This window comes from Cornus florida, unplaced genomic scaffold, assembly GCF_030987335.1.
Source record: "Cornus florida cultivar Cherokee Brave unplaced genomic scaffold, ASM3098733v1 CherokeeBrave_3.0.0_Hap2_Chr02, whole genome shotgun sequence".
Taxonomy (NCBI): domain Eukaryota; kingdom Viridiplantae; phylum Streptophyta; class Magnoliopsida; order Cornales; family Cornaceae; genus Cornus; species Cornus florida.
In genome coordinates, this window is record NW_026775572.1 from 31,300,981 (window position 1) to 31,318,477 (window position 17,497).

At 34.8% G+C, this 17,497-nt stretch overlaps 1 pseudogene; it reads right to left on the minus strand.

Annotated features, from left to right (window-relative positions):
- Nucleotides 1-8,499, minus strand: part of LOC132295954 (acetylajmalan esterase-like) — a 52,420-nt pseudogene extending 43,921 nt beyond the window's left edge.
- Nucleotides 8,500-17,497: the final 8,998 nt, after the last annotated feature.

The following is a 17,497-nucleotide window of genomic DNA, read 5'->3' on the forward strand; positions in this document are numbered from 1 at the left end:
TCTTCCGCGTAGCATTATCTCTTGATTAGAACTTAAGTTTAGGATTCGTTGAATTCCTTTACGGTTCGTTTAGAAGTTACTGATGTCAAGTTTATTTTGTAATTGCAAATTGTTTGGCACTAGGAAGGAAACGAGGGCCACGATGAAAGCAAAGAAGGGCCCAAGGCCGAGGAAGGTTACTCCGGTAATTCCCCTACGAAGGCCGATCAAGAAGGCGGAATTGGAGACCAGGGAGTTGATTCCAATAGGGGTTGCTTCGAAGTACAAGGCAAGGGAAGTTTCTTGTGTGCGGGATTGGCCAACATACTATGGACCTAACACAATTTTAGTGGTGCTCGAAGCTGAGCCAAGCGGAGAGGAAGACCCCGAAGAAGATCAGGATGGAGGGGTTACCGGTGCATCCAAGATGGAAGGCACCAGAGTTCAAGGATGAATGCTCTTCTCAGAGTAATTTTAATTACTAGTGGTAGTAGAGATGTTACTAAAAAGTGTAGTACGGATTTAATCACGTACACTATGATGATATTAAAGAATACTTTACGATTATTCGTTTGACAGTTTATGGTTTGGAAAAGTTCTTAATAAAGTGAACTAGCGGTTTTGGTTATCTTCATTGTGTTTTGTGATAGCATTTTTGTGGTATATACACATGTGGTTTATGATGGTATTGTTGGATTTATACACATATGATTTTATTAGACTATATTGGGATGTGTATTGTTGTGATATTAAGTGACTATCACAGTGGAATGATTACCAAGGAGTTTATAAAAGAACTTGTGTAATCAACATAGTAGGTTTGGTTTTGAAGGCAGAATTCCCAGGATTTAATGATAGTCAAAAAAAAAAAAAAAAAAAATGGGTAGCTTACGGAGTATTTTGTTTACTTTACGTGTTTTGTATTACGGAGTATTCAGAACAGTTGGGATTTAGGTTGGTGACACATGTATGCAATAGATCGCAGGGTATTTCTACACCTTTTTGGCAATACCGCCATTTTACATAGGAGTAATAGGCCTGTGACACTAGATATTGGTAGACTCAGATTTCTAGCCAGTCTTTTGGTCCTAGACATGCACACTTATGATATGATACATAGGATGGATTAGTTATCACATTACCATGCCAAGTTAACTGGTATGATAGGTCTATTGTGTTCACCATACCTAGTCGGGATTTGTACGTAGTAGCTATGTCACGTTCTAATGAAGGTACTAGCACTTACTTGTTCCATGTGGAGGAATACACCCCCTTATCTAGACAGAAATCTATCTCAAAGTTCGATAGCCTTACTTCATTTCTGGAGCCTTATCTACATACATTAAGCTACGTGATTCTCCCTATCAAGTTCTCCTTTGACTTTCTTATTAATAAAAAACAATCAATTCTTCCAGGGTTGCCACCTAGTCGCGTGATCAACTTTGTGATTGACTTGGCTCTGGGCACTACGCCTATTGCTAGGGCACCATATAGGATGGCACCAGTGGAGGTGAGGGAGCTGAGAGATCAGATTCAGCAATTACTCAGCCAGGATTTTATCCGTATGAGTACTTCACCCGGGGAGCACCGGTTCTGTTTGTGAAGAAGAAGGATGGTTCGCTTCGCCTGTGTATAGATTACAGGGAGTTGAACAAGGTTACTATTTATAACAAGTATCCACTACTCAGGATTGATGATTTGTTTGATCAGTTAAGGGGAGCCACATATTTCCCCAAGATTGATCTACGTTCTGGGTATCATCAGCTGAGGGTTAGAGAGCAAGATATTCCTAAGACGGCATTTCTCATGAGATATGGTTCTTATGAGTTCCGTGTCATGCCGTTTGGGACAACTAACGCACCAGCAGTGTTCATAGACTTAATAGATAGAGTCTTCAGGGCTTATTTGGATAAGTTTGTTATCATTTTCATCGATGATATCTTGATCTATTCTGGGTCTGAGGACGATCATGCTAGGCATCTTCAGATAGTGTTGCAGACGCTTCGTGAGCACCAGTTGTATGCCAAATTTGAGAAGCGTGAATTTTGGTAGCGAGAAGTGAAGTTTCTGGGTCACGTGGTGTCAAAAAAGGGGAATAGCAGTAGATCCAGCTAAGGTTTCAGCTAGGGTTGAGTGGGGACAGCCTACTTCACCTACCGAGATTCGGAGTTTCCTCGGTATTAGCGGGATATTATAGGAGGTTCATCCAGGGGTTTTTCAAGATAGCGGGACCACTCACTCATCTGACCAAGAAGGGTGTACAGTTCGTGTGGGATAAGCACTGTCAGCGAGCTTTTAATGAGCTGAAAAGAAAGTTGACTTCTACACCGGTTCTGGCTACTCTACAGAGGGGGATCGAGTATCTTGTTTACACGGATGCTTCGTTGCAGGGTCTTGGCTGTGTTTTGATGCAGCATATGAAGCGACAGTTTTGGTGGGTAGGTATGAAGAGGGATATTGCTTTATTTGTCTCTCAGTGTAGTACTTGTTAGATGGTCAAGATTGATCATCAGAGGCCGTCAGGAACTCTACAGCCACTACCGATACCGGAGTGGAAATGGGAGAGCATTTCTATGGATTTTGTGGAGGGATTGCCCACCTCTTTCAAGGGTCATAATTCCGTTTGGGTCATTGTGGATAGATTGACCAAATTAGCTCACTTCTTACCTATTCGCACTGACTTCACTACGGAGCAGTTGGTGAGGCTTTACATTAAAGAGATTGTGATGCTACATGGCATTCCATTGTCTATCATATCGGACAGGGATTCGAGCTTTGTGTTTGGATTTTGGACTAGTTTTCAGCAGGCTTTGGGTACAGAGTTACATCTTAGCACTGCTTACCATCCTCAGACAGATGGACAGATTGAGAGGGTGAATCAGATCATGGAGGATATGCTTCGATCGTGTGTTTTTTATTTCAAAGGACACTGGGAGGATTACTTGCCTGTTGTGGAGTTTGCATATAACAATAATTCCCAGAAGACTATTAGTATGGCACCATTTGAGGCATTGTACGGTCGACCATGTCGATCGCCTGTTTGTTGGATGGAGGTTAGAAAGAGTAGATTCTTAGGTCCTGAGTTCATTAAGGATACTTCTGAGAAGATTGCTCTTATTAGGGATCGCATGCGCACTGCTCAGAGTAGGCAGAAGAGTTATGCTGATCGGCGTACTCGTGCTTTGGAGATTCAGGTTGGGATCAGATTCTACTCAAAGTGTCGCTTATGAAGGGTGTAATGCACTTTGGAAAGAAAGGGAAGTTGGCACCGCGGTTTGTTGGTCCATTTATGATTACGGACGAGTTGGCGCTGTTGCTTATCGATTGGCACTTCCAGATAATTTGGATCGCGTCCACAACGTGTTTCATGTTTCCATGTTGCGGAAATTTCTGTGAGATGAGGATCGGTATCAACATATCGATATTGGGGAGATTGAGTTGCAGCCGGATGCAACTTATTTGGAGCCACCGTGTCGTATTGTCGACCGTCGGAATCAAATCCTTCGTAATAAGATAATTCCTTTAGTTCGTGTGCAGTGGAGTCATCACAAGGAGGCTGAGTCCACTTGGGAACAGGAGGATGTCATTCGTTTGCAGTTTCCTGGATTATGGGAAGAAAGTAAGAGCAAATTTCGAGGATGGAATTCCTTTTGTTAGGGGGAAGAATGTAATACCCCTAATTTTAAAAGGACAATCCTAGAATTTATTTTAATTATTTATGTGCATTTTTACTAAATTTATTATTTAAATTGCATTTTATTTGTTTAATTAATTATTTGCTTGATTATTTGAATTACTTGAATTAATTAATTTAATTGTAATATTTGTTTTAAATTTAATTATTATTTAATCGTGTTTTAGTTTAATTACTTGTTTTAAATTAAATTGTAGTTTAATTAAGTTAAAGGATTTATGTGTGTTTAGCCGACATAGGTTAAAACTTAGGTTTTCTTGGGCCGACTAAGGGTTTCATTAGAGCTCTAATTATACAAGGATTAGGATTGGAGTATTGAGCCTATAAATATATTCTTTATGTGGGTTTAGGGTTTTAGAAAACAAAACACATAAACTCTTTTCACGTTACAGAGGGATACAAAGAGTGGCGAGAGCAGAGAAACAGAGAGGGAGTTTGAGTATACTACAGAGAGGTTCAAAGAAGGTTGAACGGGGTGCTTATGAGTTGAACCAAGAGTACCGGATGGGTAGCAGTGGTCGACGGGTTGACGAGCAATTCAAAGACGGAAGTTTAGACTTTCAAAGTCTGAAACTCAAGACAAGTTTTGTTCTGCTCTATCTCTTTAATTTGTGTTCTGTGCATGTTTAGGAAGACTCCAGGGATTAAACTAAGGATTAATTATAACCTTTATGCATATTTAATCAATGTTTAAATTCATGGAATTAAACCTGTTCTTGGTTGTTTCAAAAAGATAGTAATAAAACTGTAACTTTGTAACCTTGCTCCGTTGTGTAGCAATTTGTTTTAAATTCAAGTTTTGATTGTATATCATTGTTTTATAATCAATTTGGAACTGGATTAGACCTTAAAACATGTATTAAAAGTTACCACAGAGAACTGGTACTCACAGGAATCGGAGAAGACGACGAAACAGACAGAGGCTACTAAGGGAAAAGAGAGTAGGCTCTTAAAATCCCTTAGAGCCGACTCCTAGAAGGTTGGAGCTGGCTCTTGGTGTTATGGAGCAGGCTTTAAAGAGCCTAGAGCCGGCTCTAAAGAAAAAAAGAGTAGGCTCTTTAATTTCTAGAGCCTGCTCTCTCTTAAAACGTCCAGAAACTGTTTTTTTAGGTTCGTTTGGCTGAAATTGAATTTTCTGGAACTGTTTAAAGCTACTGAATGTTGTAATTAAGTGTTTGAGACTTATAATAATGTTAAGAAGCAAGCTCACATTCAGTTATTGAGGATGGGAATTAATCCAAGATCAAATAGAGGACTCGTAGGTGGATAATTGAATATTTAACTTAAACTGCTTACTGTTTTAGCAATTGGTTTTTCCTACATGATCTTAATTTATGAATCATGTTTTCAGACGTGTTAAGAGCATATAACTGTTTAAATATATGTGTTCTTAGATGGAATTAAACATGTTTAAAATTTCGGTACATCGCATTAGTTATGGTGCTGTTTGTTGGAGTTGGTCGTGTAGCCTAAGTTTATCAGATTCATGGACTAGTACCTGTATTCTAAATCTGTTGGTGGATGCATAATTTTGTTAAACGCATGTTAAACTATATTTGTGCTTATTTTGGAATAAGTTAATAGTGAGTTTCTATTAAACTGCATCAAGTTAAGTTTGATTTGAGGAAACTAAATTAACAGTCTTATTTCAGTAATATAAGAACTGTATTGTGATATCTAAATTTTAAATTGGTTACATAATTTGGTCATACATATAATGGACTGTATTTATGCTTATTTTGGAGTATGGTTGATGGTTAATTGTTATTGATTTATCAACTATATTGGATGGAGGATGGTATGCACCGGTATGGGACGGTGACATACTAGGTCGGTATTAGTTCAAACACTATAACTTACCTATACTGGATTGAGGGGTGGATTTACCATAAAAGTTCAGTCCTACTCATATATATCATATCGGCAATGAATTGAATGACCTACTTTGGATTGTGGATGGATTGTTATACATTTATGAGACCACTACTACAGATGGATGATATTTTGTTTTAGGAGGAATACGGACTTTTATATAATTATTATATGGTGCCATGGTATGAGCTTGAGTCTTATGACTATGGTTAGGGAGTGTATATCGCCTAGGATAGATAATTGGACATAGGTGTTGTTCCTTGGTAGGTCTAGGTACACATGCCCACCTTAGGGTGCGAATTTGCATGTTGCCTTCTATTCAGGCTGAGACAAACCTATTGGACTAGCGAGCGTCCTATAGTGTGTACTATATACATATATGGACTACTCTAGATATTGTTGAGTCTTCTTAGAATGTATCTGCGTATCGGATTACTATTTAGATTGTAGTAGATCAGGACTTGCTTGGACGTTCAGAACAGATACAGATATTCATTCCTTCGACTATGTAGGAATCTTCTTTATGTTAGCTTTAGATTTTATTTCTATTATTTTAGTTTCGGTTTGAGAATCTTTAATAAGGGGTCCAATGGATGGATTCCCGAGTTGTAAACCTATGGAGTTTGGATTTAACAGATTTCAATAATTATATTTTTTGAGGATTTTCATTAGATTTCATTTCAGCCATTTTACTTATTTTCCTATTATTTCACTTTGTATTCTGTGTTCGATTTAACATATTAATTGTTTGATATTCCTCGGGTTTGGGCCTGGACTTGATCAACCCGTGTCTCGGATTCGAGGGGTATCACAAACTCCATCATATCTAATGAATTTGTTTGATTCAGCACAAACCGAAACATCTGGACCTCCACACATTCTTATCATATCAAAATTATAATCACCCCTAATTCCACAGCAAGCTTTTTGGGCAGTCGTCGCATTAAATCATGAAAACAACAAAATAAAAAAAGGAAAAATATATCATGGTTAATTAATCCTAATATACAGTTGTAACACTGTGTATGTTTATTTTTGTGGGAGGTAGAGAGACTCACCAAGATATGGAGCATTCTAGAAAAGCCATTTGAAGGAGTTGTAGTAATCGCCATATACAATAACTGCATTTGGATGCTCTTGCTTCAATTCTTTGATGACTATCTGTAGATGATCGTTGTGATATGTAGAAAAGTCGTTCAACACTTTGAGACAATGATGCTCATCGTAAGCTATTGAGTTGTTGGTTTTGAATCCGGTGAGATAAATTGGAAAACAACCTATTGGGAAGTTACCAGAGGCAATGACTCGGATTTCACCATGATGGATAACTTTCTAAAACCGATAACAACAGAATTAGAATTAAAATGAGATGAAATTAGATTAGAAGCAACAAGTAGTAAAAATGAAAGCAGTTGAAAACATAAACAGCATCCTTTATAGCATGGACAACATTTGGAACAATGGTCTTAACCTCCATAATAGATTTGGCTTGAAAGAGTGCATAATTATAATCATTCCCTGCTATCTCTCCAACCATGAACAGAGAGTTCTTGAGCTTTTCAACAAAATCTGTCAAATATAAACAAAGTAAATAAAACATTTACACTAAATTTTAATAATTCTAAAAAGCATTGGAATTAGTTTAGATGAATGAGCAACATGTGTTATTGTGACATGTGGATTTGAAATGTGTAGACATCCAATCAAGTTGAACATTGAGAGAACTGGGAGTGACTGGGGATGAGATGTTGTTAGCTGCCAGTTTTTGTGTTGATAAAGTAGTAGAGCCGGCAACTGCAAAGTTCCCTCCATGTCTAAACCCTGCATCAATATTCTTGTATGGATTGGAAAACGGAAGTCCAGATGCCAATGCTGTCAAAAGCATGAAAATATAATGCAGTTTAGTAAATTTAAGTATATTAAAACCAATTCAACACTAAATCATACTTATAGTACGTGTTTTTATGAACATTAATTTCACCATCATAAAAAATATATAAAATAAATTAAAAAATACAAAGTATATAGTGGTAAAGTAATATTTATGAATCAGTGAATATGTAAAGTACTATTTCTGTATATATTTTTTGTAAGGTTTGTTAATACATGTTTTAGGTTCTAACTTCTATATTGCAGTCTTAATGTTCATAAATTTAGCCTTTTTATATATATCTCAAAACATAACACAAGTATTAGTTTTGCATTAACTTAAAAAACTAAGATATATAGAGCTGATTAGGGAAGAATTTGGTGCCACCAAGTACAAAATAATTGACATTATTTATTTATTTATTTTCCTTCGATCTTTCCTTAATTTTTGTATAATATTTAAAAACAACAAGAAAAAACAAGAAGAAGAAAAAGCATGGATAGTTAGTATATATAAAGATACTAACTATGTCGACACTGATTAGTATACAGAATCTAAGACATATTAATGATACAAATAAAGTTATCAAATTATATAAAAGTCGACATGTGTGTATATATATATATATATAATTATATATATTCGGTAAATAAAAGTTGACATAAATTTTGGATACTACTGATCACTATATTATTCAAATAAAAAAGATTCATTAGACTAACTACTAAAGAAATAAACAATTAATGAAGTTATATTAATTATGAATTTATGATACAGATGAGAAATAAGAGAAAATCAACGACATACCAAAGTAGTCAATCATGAGAAGTCCGTTTGAGCATCGATTGGTGGCATTATTGAAGAAATTCTGACCATATGAAAGCCTACCAAAAGGCAAAGCAACTCCAATTGGAGTCTCACGAATCAAATTTTCGGTGTCGGATATGGAGTCTCCGAGTATCTCATCAAAGTTGCAAATCTTCAAGGGATGAGCATTGCATGATTGAGGAAGATAAAGAACAGGAAAGAAGCTCACGAGTGTCACAAAAACGAAGAAAAACACACTATTGGTATTAATGGCCATTGCTCAGCATGGATGCCAACAAACTGAAGCCCATTTATTTGGTGTACTATACCAATCTGAATTTAATTTATTTTTTCTTAGGTAAGTGGAACCAATCTGAATTTATTTCAAACATATTCAGTTCTTTTTTATTCGTTTTTATGTTAGGATCGGGTAGTCCCCATTTTTGGTTCTTTTATTGCAAGCTAATTACGCGATGGGATCGACCAAAGGGATAGAAAGTTGATTTTTTGAAAGATTTTCAGCTTTGAATAGAGCTTTTCATGAGGATTTCACGAAACAGAGGAGAAAGCCAAGAATAGTTCAGGAGAGAACAGAAAGAAGAAAAAGAAAGAAGTTATGGAAATGAGTTTAGAAAAGTCATTTCAATATTTAAATTAGTTAATATAAAAGTCAAAGGGTAAAAATATTAATATATAAGGTATCTTTGATAGTTGTATCAAATTTGAGGGAGTGTCTTTGTCCAAAAAACAGGTAAGTTTCACCCATATGTCCTTTTGTCAAATCTCAAGAGGTGTTGTACTTTATCCCTTCTTCTAGGGTTAATTCCACCTACATTTCCTGACCTTACTCACACTCCTTTTACGTTTTAAAATTCCATTCACACCTCCTAACCTTTGACCATAGGTAATAAGTTACCCCCTACCATTAAGTAAGTAACAGTGTGTGTTGATGTGAGCATGACAAATTTGTTAGAAGGTCAATTTTACCCTTCTTATTTCTAAAATGACATCTTAAACCTCATTAACCAATACAAAATTACAAAACTACCCTTACTTTTGTTAACTCCTTTCATTTCACTTAAAAAAACATATATATATATATATATATATATATATATATATATATATTCATATATCGTCTTCCTCCCATGTGATTCTCTCTTTCCTCTGTGTCTGAGTGTCTCCTTCTCCTTCATCACCACACCCAACCACCCACTATGGCACTTCACGTTGGTGTCGTCGCTTTGGAGAACTTGGAGGCATCGACCCAGCATGATGAACTGATGACCGCGGAAGATTAAACAAGGCCGGCGGCAAGCAAGGTTGTGCTCAGAGAACGCCGACAATAGAGGACGGCTGCGAGATGATCGTGACGATGGCAGAGTTGATTGGTGGTCGATGACGAACTGATAATGGCAGAGAACAAAATGCCGACGAAATAATCGGAAGTTGTAGGTTGTCGATACAGTCTAATACAGAGCTTTTGGCGCTTGCAGACACGTGATTCCGTCAATCCCTTCGATCCGGATGCATCTCCGTTGCTTTGCTTGATGGTGATTTGATGGTGCGCCGACCGCATGAAAGAGAAGGGAGAGAGATCATAGAGGAGTGAGAGAAACTGAATAGTGGAAATAAGACTTCTGCTAATTCTTTTCTTAGATGAGTTGTGTTGTTGAAAGATGCAGCAAGCAGCCTAATCAGCTGACTCAGAGAACTTTACAGAGGCATATTCCATTGCAGCACATCTCACATCCAAGCCCAAACTTGTGTCTAGAAAATGAACACTGAACAAATAAATGATCATTTAAATCCTAAAAGCTCCTCTGAAACCATGCTACCCACAAACAGTCTTTTGCCATGATGAAATCCCAAGTAAGCTTTGGTAAAGAAACCACAACGGATTCCCACGTGCCACCGTATACACCTGCACCTGCCTGCAGTTTGTAGATCAGCAACCTTATTATGATTAATTCCACATCGATCAATAGAAAATGAACAAGCATTGTTGAGGAATTCATAGCAAGCCAAACTGCTTATCAATAAGAATGAGGCAGACTTCAGCTATTCCACTAAAGAATGATTGCCAATTGAGAGGAGAGACACAGTGAGTAAAGTAGAACCTCGTAAATCTTTAAAAAAGAATTAATGTCAGCAGCCTATTGGTTGACTAGGTTCATGGGTATATATTTGTTTGTGTATCTGCAAGGTATTTTTGGTTTTTTATTTATTTATTCAGCTCTAAAATTTTATAAATATTAATATATAATTGATGGGTAAATTGTAAAGTAAACGGCTGTCATAGAGAGGGGATGTAGGTTGAATTTTGAAACGTAAGGGGGTGCGAGTGGGATATGATCAAAGTTCAGGGGTGTAAATGAAATCAACCCTTTATTCTATTGTCAGATTCCATGGTACATTTGTAATTTGTAGCATGCTCGGGGCCATTTATTTTGTGACCTACTGACCTGTTTTGTCGTACATCAAAATCCATGGCATATTTGTAATTTGTAGCATGCCCGGGGCCATTTATTTTGTGACCTACTGACCTGTTTTGTCTTAGAAGTCAAAACCCAAGGCATATTTATAATTAGGTAATGCTTGCATCTTGCGCATGGAGACGTGGCTTCCCTATATGCTAACATGTGTTCAGAATTAAAAATAATAAAAACATGGGTAATACCCATTTTGCGGGTCAAACCCGTTTTTCAACCCCCTTTTTTTTTTTCTCTCTCTCTCTCTCTCAATACCTAAACTGCACAAACCCATTTATAACCTTCCCATATGTCTCTCTCTCTCTCTCTCTCTCTCTCTCCATCTTTCTGCTTGTGTCTAAGGAGAGATGTAAAAGTTTTTCATCGTCCCTCTTGCTCTCTGTCTCTCCATCTTTCTGCTTGCATTTAAGGAGAGATGTAAAAGTTTTTCATCATCCATCTCTGAGGAATGGATCTTTCAAGGAGAGATCTAAACATACGCAAAGGATTTGAAGATCCTGGTCAAGGTAGTCATAAATCGTCAAGAACGCATCAACGAGAAGCATCTGGACCTCCATCCTTTGCTCGATCCCTTGGCCACCGATCCCCGAGGCAGTTCTAAACGAAGATTGAGGAAATGATTCTGAACGCATCAACGCAAAGGATTAGTGTTTCATTCCAATTTTTTCATATATATAAATTATTTTACTTTCTTTAATTATTTTAAAGAATAAAATGATTCTGAACAGAGATTGAGGAAATATTATTGTGATTTCAAGTTAGTGTTTCATTCGTTCTTTATATATATATATATATATATATATATATATATATATAGAGAACTTCAAATTTTTTTTTATGGTTGTTTTGGTAACTAAAAAAAATATATAGAAAGTAGGAAGAAGACACACTATATAGTATATTGGACCAGAAAAGAGGGTACAATTGGAGTAATAAAGTAAGAATGGAGAAAAATAAAAGTCCAGTGTTGGAATTTTAATATATATATTTAAATAATAAAAATTATTTTATGGTTCTATGTAAAATAGGATTGTAATATGATTATTGATACTTGATGGATTATACTTTTCAATTTGGTAGTCTAATTGGGAGTATGGTTTTATACCGTTGGATTGTGATTTTTCAACTTATTTGGTGTGATTTAATTCTAACTATTGATATCTAAGTTTCCATGACAGGAATGGAGACTTAGATATGCTTGTGTGTAGAGAAGCCGTCCCCCCTGTTGTTGTTATATATAAGGGTTTTAAAACCTTTATTCAGTCCTATCATATCGACAACTTTTAGAAGGGGGTAAAGCGCTCTATTTTTCAGATCTCTCAAAGGGTAATAAAGAATTAATCATCAATCAGGTAAGAATTTAAATTACTCTTTAATTAATTATAGTATATTTTGATTTCTACATGAATTTATTTTATTAAAATTCAACAATTGGTATAAGAGAAAGGTTAGAGTTTGTAAATATCAAAATAGTAATAATTGATTATTCTGTTTGAAAATATTTTATACAACAATAAAATATTTGTATCAATTTTATTCTGATTTGAGCACCTATGGTTTAGATTTGAGCATTTTTTTTTTTGGTACGAGATTCCACCATAATTATATCAACAATTAGTGTATGATAATAAACTGATATACATATTCTTAGAATTTGTTATATGCCATCAGTTTGTATGTCAATTCATGGCACGCCGAACGAGAGAATATTTTGATTATATCAACAATTGGTGTATAATAATAAACTAACATACATATTCTTAGAATTTTTTTTATGCTATCAGTTTGTATGTTAATTCATGGCATGCCGAACGAGAGAATGTTTGATTCAAAAATATATATACTAAAGCTCTTAAAGATTTGAATAGTAAAGCTATTGTAAAGTTTTGAAGTTTGTCACTATCTTGTTAATTGGATCAATTGATTATCGTGGTGCTATATAAGGCTGATTCATATATAATTATATATAATTTTAATACCCAGACCATTTATTGTAAAAATTATAATATTATATTATAATGAAAGTTTGCTTAGAAACACTAGTCCTACGGATACAGATATAGGTATGAATACATAATTAATTCATGTATATATATATTCATGGGTTAGAGATGTACATGTACAAGTGATGTAAATCTTTTCTTGCCCACATATTTGACTGATTGGTTTTGTGAGCAAGCCTTTGTATTGTGAATATATATGTTTTGATATATATATATATATATTGCATGTTTAGTAGTGCGATTAACAGTAAAGAAATATAAATATATATATATATATATATGAAGTTTCTACTTTCATGAATTTAAAGTGGATTAGTTTGTTTGAATGTGTTTAGTATGACTTGTTTTTTGCCTAGTTGATGTCAGATTTAGAATTTTAATTCATGTTATATTACATGTAATCAGTGACCTTTGAGTGGGACATGAGGTTGTGTGCCTATTTAGTCACATTGAGTAATTAATGATACTTGTTCAATTTTAAGTTGATAACTTATGGGAGCTTGCGTGCCATAAGTAAGTATTATTAACTTAATTGATTTAAAGATTCAAAGTACTTTAAATTGTTTATTGGATATATAATATACATGCATCATGGTTTAGTTATTTTATTTTAATTAAAGTATATATAGAATTGAGATTTTTAAATCTTGATTGATGTGCATGTTATTATTATATTATTCACTATAATTTCTTAAGATGTATGAGGAGGATTTATTTATTTGTATTAAAGCCATTTATATTATAATGAAATTAAATATTCCATAATTTTGGGTTTGGCTTATGTGCACTAAATAAATATGAACATAAATAAAATGGAACATCTACAGTTTAGGTCTTTCCTTGGGATTTAGGAAGACCGGTAAAGTGACCGTTTCAAAGGAAATAGCTAAAGTAGGTGATGCCTGCCAAAAGGTGACACGCTCACGGAGGTTATTATTATTATTATTATTATTATTATTATTTTTAAGGCATTGGTCTTATTGAGGTCTCACAGTGCATTTACCTACATGAAGGCATTAGTTCTGCCAAAAGGTGATCAATGTCTTAGTGTGGGATAAATGAGTAGAATATTTGAGAGTGCTTGGATTATAACTAAATAATCCTCTTGCCAAAAGGTAGTGGAAGTGTTTAGCAATAATTCAAGTATAATCAAATAGGTCTATGTGCGATTTGATCGCAGGTTTGGGGGTAAAATAAAATCTAAAATTCTGCCAAAAGGTGATTTTTAGATGGCATTTTATTTGTTCCCGCGGGGTGGATGGTTTTGCACATAGTAAAACACCCTGATAAATTCGGCTTAAAACCCCAAGCACGAATTAAAGTTATAATCCCTAAATCTGAGATATATTATTATATGTTGTTTATGTGATGCTATTCAATTTAACATTTATTCAGGTTACAGACGCTTCTGTAATTTAAAGATATCTTATAGGGATTGAACCATTGAATGGTTAAAATTATACTGCCTAGAAGACAAGTTTTGATATTATATTGGATTTCTTCGACTACGTGTCTATTGTTTTAGAAAGAAACCCATATGCCCAGTGCATTGTCTTCTTAGGTGGAAAAGTTGTTGCATTTTTTAAGTAAACTACAGGTATTACCATGCCATTAGATTAATTTATACTTTTATTGGTGATACTATTCAGGGTGGTATTCTAGTTTTGATATTGCCAATGAGTTTCTTGATTTGATCAAGAAAGATTTAATGGGTATTAAGAAGTAACTACAATACTATTAGTGAGATATGATGGTAATGGTTCAGTGAGGGAGTACATCTATAAGATGTGCAAGCTGGTTAATGATCTGAGGTAGTAGAGATTTATATTTGCTAATAAGTTAATTAGTCCACATGGTGATCTATTATTTGCTTAGGTTTTTCCAGCTTTTCAAGGTAAATTATAATTCACAAAAAGTTAAATGTGGCATTAACCAGCTATTAGCATTTTGTGTTATTGAATGGAAACGACTCAAGGCGGCAAGAAAGTGAATAAGGCTAAACAGAATAAAAACATTGATCATAGAATGATAAATGTCGATCATGTAGAAATAAAGGGACATCAAAAGAAAAGGTTATTGTGGTGAAAAGAAAAACAAAGCAAAAAAGAAAATTGTCATATTAATATTTGAGCCTAACTTGGTAAAAATATAGGTATAAACATGGTGGATGGATTCGGGTGTGATCCTACTTGCTTCTTGTTTTTCAATTAACTCGATACCATCCGAATAAAATCGTGTTTGGGTCAGAGATGATTCATCTATGTTATGCATAGGATATTGGGGAATGTCTCTCGAAAGAGATTTAAACGCTTGGTCAAGGATGAGATTATTAGGCCACAAATTTTATGCGTTGGTTGTGTCAAAGGACAAATGCTAAGAAACGCAATTTTGAGGCTAATCGGTCATTTGGTTTTAGACTATATTTATACCGACATTTGTAGTCCATTTCTTATTGTAGCTCGTTTGCAGCAAAGGTATTTCATTATCTTCATTGATTGGTTCTCAAGGTATGATTGTGTACTTAATCCACCAGAAGTCCGAAGCACTTGATGTGTGTAAAATCTACTAGACTAACGTTGAAAGTAGTTGGTATAAAGATTATGGTTTTAAGATCAGACTAAGGTGGTGAGTTTTAATAGGAGAATGATAAGGAGGGTGTAAATAGTAGTATTTTTAATACATACTTAAAGAGTAAGACATTGTGCCATAATACACCATTCCTAGTTTTCCTGAATAGAATAAAGTTGCAAAAAATAGAAAGTGTAGGGATATCTTATAGAGACATAGTTATATAATGCAGATATTAAGGAGCTTAACACTCACATTACCAATGATTATTTTATTAGACATCTTGAAAGATTAAAGAATTCGAGATTTTACTGTCCTATGGACCTATGGAGATTATTGGAATACGTCATGCATATTTAATGAGAGTGGTGAATCCAGTGGGAGTTTAAGATATTGTAGTTTCTTTTTGCAGAAATGTATTTTCAGCATCTATTCTATTTATTCCAAGTTTCGTTCCACTTTCTTTAGTGGTTTCAGTTAAAGCTCATATTCCTACTCTTTCAGTTATTTCTCCTTTGCAGACCTTTCTTTCAGTTTCCAATCTAGTTCCTAAGCCAGTTTAACTTAGGAGATTTTCTAGAGCTTGGAAGTATGTCGTAGTTGGTAATTTTGAGATGTATGGTAGATATATGACAAAAATTGATGGCTAAGTGTTTAAGCAAAAGTTAAGTGTTGATTTTTTTGAGATTTTTTCCAGCTTAATTAAATGACTTTTTAAAAACTCATTCTTTCATTATCACTTATTTATGGATTAAGTCGGTTTTAAAGCAGTAGTATCCAAAATTTTGATACAGTGGTTACTAACTGTAAGTTCAAAGAAAATGTTATGGATAAATGCATATACCTCAAGTTCAGTGGGAGTCATTTTGTTTTCCTTGTCCTATATGTTGATGATATTTTGCAAGGTAGCAATGACATTCATGTGATACATGATATTAAGAATTTTATATAAAGTTTTGACATGAAGGACATGGGTATGCAAAATATGTCATTGGCTTTAGAATCCACATAGATCATGCTACTGAAATATTTGGACTTTCTCAAAAGGCTTATATTAATTAAGTATATGAAAAATTTTAACGGTGACCAACCGTAGTAAGCCCATTGACATAAAGTTCATTTTCAAGTATGAGAAAGTTAAGGTTTAAGTGCCTTTAAGATTTCCCCATATGGTTACAGAAAGATTGTTACATGTCCTCTCACTAAAGGTCTTCAGCCAAAGATAATAAAGTATTTACAAAGCACATGATTCGGATAGGTGTTCCAGAATCATTATGTTATGATGTCCGGTATTTCTTTTATATATGCTACATTGCAGTTAGTTTCTTTACGCCTTGTGGTGACAGTTATTTTTCCTCCAGTTTACGCCTTATGGTGACAGTTATTTGCATCCAAAATAAAGTTATGATGCATAATTATTATTATCTTGATATATATGGTTTATGCACGTGCTATTATGTTTGCCTGGAGTGATATTTCACTCATGAGGTTGTTTGGGTTAGATGTAAGATTGGCACCACATCGATAAATCCAAAATAATTATTAAAGGTTGTCTGAGAGTGATAATTCACTCATATGGTTGTTTGGGCTAGATATGAGATTGACGCCATATCGGTAAATCCAAATATAAAATTTGTCTGGGAGTAGTATTTCACTCATGAGGTTGTTTGGATTAGATGTAAGATTGACACCACATTGGTAAATCCAAACATAAATATTAAATTTTGCCTGTGGGAGTTTTTCATACTCCATAAGGATAACTTAGGCTAGATATTGGATTGGCTCCATATCAATAAATCTTCACACTGAACAGAAGGTTAGCGGTTTGCTGTAATATATTCAGGTGACATACCGCGATGGTATGAAGTAGGATGGATAGCTTGGGCTAGATATGGGATTGGCTCCATATCGGTAAACCCTCACACTAAACAGAAGGTTGGCGGTTTGCTGTAATATGTTTAGGTGACATACCGCGATAGTATGAAGCAGGACGGATAGTGAGGTGTGCGTTTAAACCCCATGTAGTATGCACATCTCATGAAATACAGTAAAACCACTATATTTGCTTGAATCCTAGATGGAATCAGTTTTGAGACCATGGAACTGTTTAGACTAATATATTACTTGTCTACGCATTCATGATTCACTATTGAGAAAATTTATGGAAGAGAGTGTTCTAAAGTTTCAATCCATCAATTTCAATAATTGTGTT